Below are 12,980 nucleotides of genomic sequence, written 5' to 3' on the forward strand. Positions count from 1 at the left end.
CTTTTATAAAAGAGTAATAATTAAATTAAATATATTATTAATTTATAGTAACATAATAAAAATATAAAAGAGCAAAATATTAATCTCTTTGCTACAATTATGCGCAATACTAGGATAAACGCTGGTATTTAGCACACCTTGGACTATGCGATTAATTGCGTATTCTCCAAAGCAGTTGCCATGAATATTACGTCTGTATACTCGTGTATGTGTAAGTGCATATAGAGAGATAGAGAGAGAGAGAGAGGGTAAAGCACAGTGCGTCAAAACAATGTAACGGCCGCGGCGTTTGTTGCTTACACGCTTCTGCATTGCAACCGAATGCAATTAATTCGGGCATCTGCGATTGAATGCACGAATTACACGTTCCGCTACATTTGTCGTGTGACGAGACTAATACGCAAATCTCCGAAGAAACGAAACAGACATTCGCGAGAAATTGATTTACGGCTATTATCAAAGCGATATATGCATCGTTCTTTACGCTCCTTGGATTATCAATTCACTTTATTGGATATTAAAATATATAGTATATTGTAAATATATATAATAAATGTATACGTATCATTAAGTTACGTGGAACACTTGATATGTAATAATCGAGAAAATTAATCGGCGCAGTACAGTACTGCATAGTTGGAAAATTTGTTTTCTTGTTAAAAAATATGACGGTTAAAAATTTTTATGTTAAATATTTAACACATTTATATGTTAATTTAACATGTTGTTAATTGAACTCAAATGTTAAATTATTAAAATAACTGAAAAAAAAGAGTAAAAATAACACTATGTGCACATACTTTTAATTTTACCCAATAAATATGTTCCGTATTATTAGTGACAGGATTTATCTATTAAAATTTACAGAATAATAGGAGTGAGAGTGACTACAGACCATAAGTCAATAACATTTTCTAAGTTAATTTTATCATTAAAAATATGGTGATTTCATTGAAAATTTATTTCAAATTACTATGAAATTTGCATTTATTTTGTGTTAAAATATTAACATAGTATGTAGTGTCACCATTTAACATATCCATATTATGGTAAATTAACACAAGAATTTGTATGGACCGTTTGGGACATACGATATATATTAAATTTAAGCCAAATTCTTCAACTATGTAGTGTTACATACGGATATTTTTATATGACATAAGGGAATTTAAGTCGCTCGTCCTCCACAAAAAATGTACAGAGACGAACTTAGTTTAGTCTGTATTGGTCCGTAAAGTGGCGTCGTCTCGCTTTTTCATCGGAGTTGATTATTTCACGCGATATTTACGGATAAAAAAAACTCGTATCTAGTGAATTAACGAGTTGGAAGTGCCGAATCGTATAGCGGGCATCATGACAGTTAAGCCAACCCAAAAATATATTAACATTGAAAATTTGGGAGGTTAAATCGCATCGTGCGCGATGTAATTCAAAGCACTGAAACTTTTTGCCGTTCTCGTTATTGCCACTCATTGTCAGACAAAGCGCGTGGCGATGATCTCGCAACAGATAACATAAGGATCGGACTGGTTAGTCTCACCGCGATGTTTCAACAGTCGAGACATCTCCGTATTTTCGCATGATTTTTACGCGGTATGGATTAATATCGAGAGTGCCGAATTAAGTGATAGCGCGTGTGAATTAATATCGGGAGTGCCAAATCAAGTAATCGCGCGATCGAGCTATAATATTTTTATGTTATACTCCTTCTCTCACTTTCTATGGAATAAATTCCGAATATCGAGAATGTCGAATATAATCGTGCGTAATTATAATTTGTCCATTACTTGTAAATTGTCGAGACGCATTACGAGTTAAGCGTGTCAAAAGGATTATCATTCTCGTAATCATCTCAATACTGACAATGAGTACGTATAGATCATCGAGAGATCCTTGTGTCGTCTTAATTATATAAAGTTAGTGTTATATTAAGTTATTTGAGAAATCTTCACGAAGCTAGAGAGAAAAAAAGCGGGCGTGTACATATATAATATTTTAAAGTATATTTAATTTTTATTATAATAAAATATTTGTGTGCGCACTTTCGGAAATATTTAAAATATTGTTTGATAGCATAATATAAAGTTTGCAAAATATCGATATTTACAATAATCTAGAAAATATGTTCGTTGGGAAACTTGATTTTAATTTAGATTTAATTTTAATTGTGCATTATCATAAAATTATTAAACAAAATATTCTCAAATATTTTTATTTAGCGAATATATTGCGAATTTTTCGAATTTTGTGTGCGAAGACGTTCACTTATATTACATATACATGCATTTATATCGATATTTAAATTACAAAGTAGCACATTTTACGAATCTTTGTAAGTATTTATTTTCTAACTACACGTGCTGTTGTGTAATTTCTCGTATACCGAAAAAGCGAATACCAAAGCAAAGAAATACAACGTTGAGAGATGCGAGAACCCCATTGTTCGTATCCTTTATTTGCACCATCGTCGATCGATGCCCTGCGCTTGGATCACGCCGAGTGAATCCAATTCTCATTCGTCTACATAAAAAAACAAAAGAAAAAAAGCACATTTTCGTTATCGAGCGATTCGCGTCGAGCTTCTTCCGCGGCGAACCGCAACTTTTTCGAAGCGTGGTGTTGTCGTTTGCGTTGTTCACGTTTAGATGGGCGCGCTTCTATTTGCATGTGTAACATCGAATGGAGAACTCTCGGGGGCCCTCTACAAGATCGGTCTACCGTTATCTTGTAATCATATCTTCCTTTGACCACACGCGGTATCGATTGCCGACAAACCGACCGGCGGCTAGCTCCGTTCTCCGCATCTCTCTCCATCTCTCTCCATCTCTCTTTCTCTCTGTATATATATGTATGTGTATTCATCTACGCGTGTGTGTATGTCTGCTAGATTTAATTCACTTAACTCGAACTATGCGCTGCTTCTCGAATCACCTGGCTGTGGATGAGAACTCGCGCGCTTCTCGGAAACCTCGATATCACGAAACCGAAAATTAAATTGGGGTATTCCAATGTAGAGTATTAAATTCGTTGTTTTTATTATCGCGAAGTACATATATCTCGGAAAATACAAAGAAATATCGAAACGACGATTTGCGGATGATTATTTACCCGTTAAATACACATAGACATATATAATTCGCATCCCTCTGTTGACATTTATTTTTTTGTAAAAAAGAGAAAAATTCCTGCAAGTAAACGCAGGAGTAATCTAAAAATTATATATCTTAAATAATATACAATATATATGTTATTATATGCCTACGGCCTACATCATAAATATAATTGCAATGCAATAATATTAATAGGATTCACTATTTAGTTTTTTACGAATTTTTACTCCATTGCGATCGTAACGGAAATATCATTCCAAAACGAACATTTTAGTTTTCAGAGATATACAGAGAAATTAGTCTCAGAACTGAATAAACTTTATCCTGCATCTCGTGCACTCCGTCACTCTCTCGCGCAGTATTTACATAGGGAAGTTAAACGGTGAGTTCGATTGAGTTACGTTATCGTATCTCCCGTTGACCACTTGGACGAAGGTGGCCCGTGCATGGAGGTATCCTACCATCGAGTGGATTTAATTCACTTAACCCGAGGTCCCAGTTTAATTGCGTAAGCTAGCTTTCCCGCCGTACCCGACCATTAAAAGCTCGAAGGGCTCGCAGAAGGGTGATTTGGCAGAAGGGAACAAAATCTAATCGATTGCTTCCCCGAAGGTGCTCCGGTCCGACTGCTTTCGAGAGAAAGGCAGGGACAGAGAGAAAGAGAGGAGAACATGTACGTTATCGCGATGGAATAGAACACCGATCCTTTATATATTGCTAATGGAATCCCGCTGGTCGACCAATTCTATTAACGATAGGATTACCGTTCTCTCTCGCGGTGGCGGCTGTCACTTGTGTTCGTGCGAGTAGTTTTGTGTCAGCATTCGCGCGTCACGACGATTAACGTGAAAGGCGGTTAACACGCCCGTGATAACTCGTCTCGAGTCAAATATCTAGTTTCTCTAGTCTTTTAGATCTACGATCTACAGACGCTTAGATCCTAAGATTCTTTGATTAAATCTTTCAATCTTAAGAGATTCCTGGTCTTTTAATCTTTTAATTATTAGATTATCTCGGTAGAAGAATCTCTTTCTTTGTATTTTAATTTATAGAATATTTGTTCATTATTATTCCTAAAACGTTTTTAAATTTTAAAATCGCTAGATTTATAGGTTTCTAACATCTAAGAAATTGAGTTTAATTAATCTAAACTTTAATTTAAATTCTATTCTAATTATATATTCTATTTAATTCTCAAATTCCAAATATCCCTTCTAAAGCCTCAGTTTTTTATAGTTAGAGATTTTTGAACAAGAAGAGTGTTGAAAATTTCCAGAGCGTTGCATTTTTTGAAGCCTTTAAACACGCAAAATGTTGCGTTTTTGTAATCACGGTTTATTTTCACGCATTTGTTAATTCCGAAAAACCACGCACTTTATACCGACGCGATGAAAGGCAGATTCTCGCGTATGGGTGACCATTTTTTAACTCTTCACCGGTCGCCATTGCGGCGAACGATGCACGTGTGCTCATGAGCCCGATACACGTATGTCACGCGTTATATCGACCCGCGAGCGCGATAAATGTAATTTCGAGTAAGCCACGGCGGGTAACAACGCGCGTTGTACAGACCTTTTTTCCCGGACAGAGACCGAATATTACGGATATTGGTCGGAGCATGGAAACACGTACTACGATAAAACATATTTCCGCAGATCTCTAATTAGAAATAGTGTTACATTAACCATGTAAGAGAAATATTTTTTCCACACCTGTGCAATTGAGAGCTAACTTTTCGGCTTGTATTGTAACTATTATTATATTACGTCTTTATTTCTTATTATTTTTATTTACTATATTATCTATTATTTAATATTTTGATTTAATATTAAATAGAATCAGAATGAAACAATATGATATATAAGATGATATATTTATATGCCATGCAACCAGGATTGATTCCTAAGCGTTCCAAAAAAAGATCTTTAAATTTATATTTAATTTTTAATTTTAGTTCGAAATTTAACTTTTAAAAATTCTAGTTGGCATCTAAATGCGTTTCGATTGAAGTACAACCCCGCGGGAATTAAGGAACTGGACAGATCAATAGAATTAAAAAATTCTTATTTATTTTATTTTACTTTAACTCACAAATTAATTATTAATTTTATATGTTAAAAGGCTAAAAGCGTGAGCGCTTTGCGCAATGTCAAATTCATGTATTAGATATATTAACTTTTGACTTAGCTCATTCCTCCTCCAATTTCTCCTTAAGTGTGAACTGAAAACTCTATTAGACGCGTTTTCATCTTTTGGTTCGCATTCCACACTCGAGTCACGTCGTATCCGCGATGTAAAACGCGACGTACACAAACTGCGTCTGGCTTTAACTGCGCGAGATCATCTGGCGGTAAGAGGAGTGCATCTTAAATATTAAATGGTCCATCGATGGTACGCGACTAAACACACAACAGAAAAGGAGAGAGTGAGAAAGAGAGGGAGCGGAAGGGGGGAGGGGGAAGAGAGAGAAGTTCGAGATTGGTTTGGACGGTATCTCAAAGTACAAAGGATTATTCTTTTACCGAGTCGGATAACTCTGTCTCCTCGTGTCTTTCCTTTTGCGTTTTGCCCCTCCTTTTTTCTCGCAAGAAACCCGCTTTTACGAGGACGATTTATACATTTATGGAATTTTTGAGTGGCTTTCCGCGACACAGATTCCGTCTACAATGTAGGAAGCATACGAGAGGCTAGGTTATTCCTCCCGATATATGAGGAGGAAGTAGTATAGAAAATGAGAGAGAGAAATTTTATTTATATTTTTTTATTTATCTTCGTTTTTTATATAATATTATATTGTGAAAAATTCTAGAAAAGTACAAAAATAAAACAAATATTTATCTTACTATTGCGTGTTATCATTGCGTGCTCCGGATTTTATATTGATAATAAAAATTTCATAAAAACATGATTAAGCGTTCGATACTTCTCTAATATTCCTTATACATACATTTCTTATATATATAGTATCTTATGTCTAAAATAATATTCTCAACTTTCCATATTATTTCAAAATTATAAAATAATAAAATAAAAAAATTTGGTACTCACTGAACGATGCCTCATAGCGGTAGTATAATGTACGTTGATCTGTAATCTCGCAAGAAACCCGCTTTTACGAGGACGATTTATACATTTATGGAATTTTTGAGTGGCTTTCCGCGACACAGATTCCGTCTACAATGTAGGAAGCATACGAGAGGCTAGGTTATTCCTCCCGATATATGAGGAGGAAGTAGTATAGAAAATGAGAGAGAGAAATTTTATTTATATTTTTTTATTTATCTTCGTTTTTTATATAATATTATATATTAAAAAATGTCATTAATATTATATATTGATATATAATATTTTAAAACTCTGTGAATACGATATTGAGCAAAAGTTTCAAATTATAGTAAGCTATTTTGAGCTCTGACTTTAACCAATTATTTCTTTTCGTTGTGAAAAATTCTAGAAAAGTGCCATAGTATTTGCATTTTATGGCACAAAAATAAAACAAATATTTATCTTACTATTGTGTGTTATCATTGCGTGCTCCGGATTTTATATTGATAATAAAAATTTCATAAAAACATGATTAAGCGTTCGATACTTCTCTAATATTCCTTATACATACATTTCTTATATATATAGTATCTTATGTCTAAAATAATATTCTCAACTTTCCATATTATTTCAAAATTATAAAATAATAAAATAAAAAAATTTGGTACTCACTGAACGATGCCTAATAGCGGTAGTATAATGTACGTTGATCTGTAAAAGATAAATATATATATGTATAAATTAAAACAATGTCCAAAATTATCAATATTTCGAAATAATTATATTGAGCATCATTAAATTTATTTAGGCTAACCAAATATTTCATAAAAATATTACATAATTTAACACTAATTAAAAATATTTCTTAGCAAACACAAATTTTTATAAATATAATAAAATATAATAAAATAATAAAGATCCAATATATATAATCTAATGTATGCAATTATAAATCTCTTAAAAACAATGCTTAAATTGTATTTATTATGTATATATACGCGTGTCTAAATATAAAACATACTATCTTAAACTGAATCAGTGAAAATATCACTGATTAAAACAGTGACACAAGATACATTGACTTTTCTCATTTAGGAGGATATTGTACTTCAAATATTATAACATTATTTGTGAATTATTTATATACATACAAATATATGTTTAAAATTTCCAAATAATATTTTTTTAAAAGATACAGTTAAAGAAGATCTTTTAAATATACTTTCAATAAATAAAAATCTCATCAGTGAATTAATTTAATACATTAATTAGAACGTCACTCTCTTTATAATTGAGAATTAAAAAAAAGTATAAATAATGTGCATTTACTTTTTATGCAAATTATATTGATCGCTTTAATTACAATATATCAATAATATATTAAGCGCACCTTTAATAATCTGACTTTCAAGAAAATGCTTAAAATTATACCAATGTTATAATCGCGCATGTCGATAACTAAAATGTATGAAATAAATTTGTTGTAACTAAATTGAGACATAAATCACTCGTACGCGATAAGAAAGTCGATGAGAGATAAACATACAAATAAACATATTATTTCACATTTTCAGTGTGATGTGCGACGTCTAAATGGTTGAAAGTTGTGAAGAAAGTATCAGGAGATTTTGTTTTAGTTTTTATATGCGTATCGAGTTCGGGGAATCGTGGAAGCCGAGCGCTGCTCGCTCGAGCGTGCCTTTTTAGGAATTAGAGATAAGATAACGCGAGAAGGATGCGAGAAGGATGCGAGAAGAAAGTTCAGAACGCCAGATATTTGCGATTGCCAGATATACTGCGAGAATCGACGAGTCTTAAAATTTCCGAAATATCACCTTGAGAAGTCGGTTCTCAAAAATAAAACAATTAATATAATGATGCTTTTAGGCAGTTAGTTAGTTATTATGAATAACGTTCTTGTTTAAGAACATAAAGAAAGAGAGAACATCAAATTTATTACAGCACGAAAAAATCTCACCTCGAATTTCCCACAGTATAAAAGAAATAGAAAAAATTTTTATTATATATGTATATATATGTATATATGTACATTTATTAATTATTATACATATTTAATATTTTAAGTATTTTTGAAAATAAAATAGTACGTTTTATATGCGTTTATATTTTATATTATTTATAACGACGTAAAGAAATGGAAATCAGTAAACAGTTAATTTCACAAGTAATTTATAAGTTAAATAAATTACACATGTTTTTTACCTCATGATTGCTGTGTCGTTGCCCGACATTTTCTCAGCCTTTTCCTCCTCTTTTATACATATATCTTTTGCTGCTCTTGTATGGCATTGGCACTCGCAAAATATTCCCGGAAATACGATTAATTACGATCGCGCGACAATTTGCACGACACTCCCGATGATAATTATATGTATGCGCGACACGCACTTTAATATATCGCGGAAGAAAGACGCGGAAACTATGATCGTACGATGATTCTATAACTCCCGTCCTCGTCCGCTTCGATTCCTCCTTGAAATGAGATAAAGCGCACGAAATAACTCAATCTAACCCTAACTTCACCTACCGCGATAAACGGTCGTCGCCTACGTTTACAAGTCGTTAAACACGAAAAATAATTAATCACGCGGGCTAATATAATCCCTACTTATAATAATTATACAAAATACTCACGTTTTCCGGTATCTCCGATCGCGTTTCGAAGCGTAATACGACACGTAAAACATGACTTACGTCGGTGAATCTCCGCGCGCGAATGACAACAAAACAAGGCTGGTAAACAACAGTGAGCTATGCCGCAAAAAAACGAACACCAAATATCGAGCGACAGTTACTACGCTTTATTGATATTTAACGCACACGCTACAAAATAATATATGCTGAATATTCTATTCCCCCTGATTTTCAAATTAATTATATTGTAATATAATAAACGGTTAATGTATCGCGATCTCTCTCGCTCTCTCTCTCTTCCGTTACTGAATTCACGATTCTGCGATTCATGTATTACTACGCCTGTTCAAACTGAGTTTCAAAATTATAAAATAATAAAATAAAAAAATTTGGTACTCACTGAACGATGCCTAATAGCGGTAGTATAATGTACGTTGATCTGTAAAAGATAAATATATATATGTATAAATTAAAACAATGTCCAAAATTATCAATATTTCGAAATAATTATATTGAGCATCATTAAATTTATTTAGGCTAACCAAATATTTCATAAAAATATTACATAATTTAACACTAATTAAAAATATTTCTTAGCAAACACAAATTTTTATAAATATAATAAAATATAATAAAATAATAAAGATCCAATATATATAATCTAATGTATGCAATTATAAATCTCTTAAAAACAATGCTTAAATTGTATTTATTATGTATATATACGCGTGTCTAAATATAAAACATACTATCTTAAACTGAATCAGTGAAAATATCACTGATTAAAACAGTGACACAAGATACATTGACTTTTCTCATTTAGGAGGATATTGTACTTCAAATATTATAACATTATTTGTGAATTATTTATATAGATATAAACATATTTTTAAAATTTTCAAATAATATTTTTTTAGCAGATATAGTTAGAGAAGATGTTTTATATATACTTTAAATGAATAGAAATCTCATCAATGAATTAATTTAATATACATTAATTAGAACGTCATTCTCTTTATAGCTGAAAATTAAAAAAAATATAAATAATGTGCATTTACTTTTTATGCAAATTATATTGATTGCTTTAATTGCAATATATCAATAATATATTAAGCGCATCTTCAATAAACTGACCTTCAAGAAAACATCCGGAATTACATCAACGTTATAATCGCGCATATCAGTAATTAAAATATATGAAATTAATTTGTGTGTTCGAGTAACTAAATTGAGACATAAATCACTCGTACGCGATAAGAAAGTCGATGAGAAGTGGACATATAAATAAACATATTATTTCACATTTTCAGTGTGATGTGCGACGTCTAAATGGTTGAAAGTTGTGAAGAAAGTATCAGGAGATTTTGTTTTAGCTTTTATCTGCGTATCGAGTTCGGAGAATCGAGGAAGCCGAGCGTTGCTCGCTCGAGCATGCCTTTTTAGGAATTAGAGATAAGATAACGCGAGAAGGATGCGAGAAGAAAGTTCAGAACGCCAGATGTTTCGCGAGAATCGACGAGACCCAAAATTTCCAAAATATCGCTTTGAGAAATCGGCTTTTAAAAATAAAACAATTAATATAATAATACTTTTAGGCAGTTAATGTTATGAATGACGTTCTTGTTTAAGAACATAAAAATACACTTGCAAAAAAATAATTGGAAAAAGAAAGCAAGCACCAAATTTATCACAGCACGAATAAATCTCATCTCAATTTTCCACAGTATAAAAGAAATCATGAAAAAAATTTTTATTAGATATGTGTATATGTACATTAATTAATTATTATAGATATTTAATATTTTAATTATTTTTGAAAATAAAATAGTACATTTTATATGCGTTTATATTTTATATTATTTATAATGACGTAAAAAAAAGTGGAAATCAGTAAACAGTTAATTTCACAAGTAATTTATAAATTAAATAAATTATACATGTTTTTTACCTTATGATTGCTGTGTTGTTGCCCGACGTTTTCTGACCATTTTCCTCTTTTATATCTATATCTTTTACTGCTCTTGTATGGCATTGGCACTCGCGCAACATTCCCGGAAATACGATTAATTACGATCTGCACGACACTCCCGATGTTAATTATATATATGCGCGACACGCACTTTAATATATTGCAAGAGAACGACGCGAAAACTATGATCGTATGATGATTCTATAATTCCCATCCTCGTCCGTTTCATTCCTTCTTGAAATAAGATACAGCGCACGAAATAACTCAATCTAACCCTAACTTCACTTACCACAATAAACGGTCGTCGCCTTGTTACGTTTACAAGTCGTTAAACACGAAAAACAATTACTCACGCGGGCTAATATAATCCCTATTTATAATAATTATACAAAATACTCACGTTTTCCGGTATCTCCGATCGCGTTTCGAAGCGTAATACGACGACACGTAAAATATGACTTACACCGGTGAATCTCCGCGCGCGAATGACAACAAAACAAGGCTGGTAAACAACAGTGAGCTATGCCGCAAAAAAACGAACACCAAATATCGAGCGACAGTTACTACGCTTTATTGATATTTAACGCACACGCTACAAAATAATATATGCTGAATATTTTGTTCCTCCTGATTTTCAAATTAATTATATTATAATATAATAAACGGTTAATGTATCGCGATCTCTCTCGCTCTCTCTTCCGTTACTGAATTCACGATTCTGCGATTCATGTATTACTACGCCTTTTCAAACTGAGTGATCGATTAATTATTACACTTTTAAATTGACGAACAGCTCAAAGTGCGATACAAAAATATATTAATAAACATTTAATATATTATATCTTTTTGTTATTTAAATCATTCGACGATGTATATGTATATATATATATTTCTACGCGTTTTCAATTTGAAAAAGGCGAGCAAATTATATCGAATATATCACATATCGCACTTTAAGCTTTTCGGGGTAAACGTTATTAGCCAATTTTATTAAGTATAATTCTGTTTATTAGTGTGTCCGTAATCATAATTAACAGTGTTTTCGCGAATAAGTATCGAGATTGTTTTATTACGATCTTTACAAGCGATTGCTTGCATTCGAATATATCACATATCGCACTTTAAACTTTTCGGGGTAAACGTTATTAGCCAATCACTTTTGAGAACGCATAGTAATATATCAGATTGAGGTAAAGAAAGAGAGAGAGAGAGAGAGAGAAAAATATCACGATATATTAAACATTAATAATTAATATATAAAATTCAAGATAGAACAGCTTTCAGCATACATTATTTTATATAGAGCGTTAAATATTTCGTGACGACAACAAAATAATAGTAAAGTGCTGTGTTCGTTTTTTTGACGCGCTTTGTTTACGCGCCTTGTTTTGTTGGTAACATCGTTTCTTCGTCACTTGCGCGGCGAGACTCGACGAAGTATGTCGCGTTCTACGTGTCTCATATTACGCATCGAAACTCGCGATCGTACGAAGATGCCGGAATCCGGGATACGTAAAACGCGATTATTGTGTATAATTATTACAAATGGCGATTATTAGAGCCCGCGTGACTAATTATTTCTCGCGATTAACGACCAGATAAACGTAACGAGACGACGACCGTTTATCGACCGGTAAGTGAAGTTAGGGTCAGGTTGAGTTATTTCGCGCGCATTATCTTATTTCAAGCAGGAGTCGAAGCGGACGGGAACGGGAGTTATAAAATCATCGTACTCGATCATAGTTCTTGCTTTGTTCTCTCGCAATATAATAAAGTGCGTGTCGCGTACAATTATATTGGGAGTGCCGTGCAAAGTGTCGCGCGATCGTCGTATTCTCTCAATTAGTACACGAGACGATTATAATTAATCGTATTTCCGGGAGTGTTGTGAGAATACTAGTGCTAATAAAAAGCAAGAATGATGAATAGAAGAGGAGAAAGAAGGCCGAGATATCCGGCGATAACGGGACAATTCTCTCTAAGGTTAGAAATTTATATTTAATTTATTAAATATGATATATATATATATATATCTGTAATAGGCGCTATATAAATAATGTATTTTACATTATTGTACAATATATGTATAATGCATATAATATATTATATTTTATTTTCATAAATACTTAAAATATTTAATTTGTACTAATTTTAATAACTAATAAATTAACGATTTATAATAATTAATAATTATTAAAAAT

At 32.2% G+C, this 12,980-nt stretch overlaps 1 protein-coding gene and 1 long non-coding RNA gene across 2 annotated transcripts in view; one reads left to right on the forward strand and one right to left on the reverse strand.

The window, feature by feature from the left end:
- LOC115238877 (CCR4-NOT transcription complex subunit 6-like) overlaps positions 1–12,980 on the forward strand; it is a 583,914-nt gene that overhangs the window by 444,665 nt on the left and 126,269 nt on the right. The gene's annotated exons all lie outside the window — the stretch shown is intronic.
- On the reverse strand, positions 9,211–11,229 carry LOC115238878. The gene is made up of 2 exons (XR_003884555.1): positions 10,759–11,229; positions 9,211–9,249 (listed from the first exon to the last, which is right to left on the reverse strand). It is a non-coding gene; the product is annotated as an uncharacterized LOC115238878 (long non-coding RNA).

The sequence above is a fragment of the Formica exsecta genome, unplaced genomic scaffold, assembly GCF_003651465.1.
Source record: "Formica exsecta isolate Colony F162 unplaced genomic scaffold, ASM365146v1 scaffold362, whole genome shotgun sequence".
NCBI classification, from domain to species: domain Eukaryota; kingdom Metazoa; phylum Arthropoda; class Insecta; order Hymenoptera; family Formicidae; genus Formica; species Formica exsecta.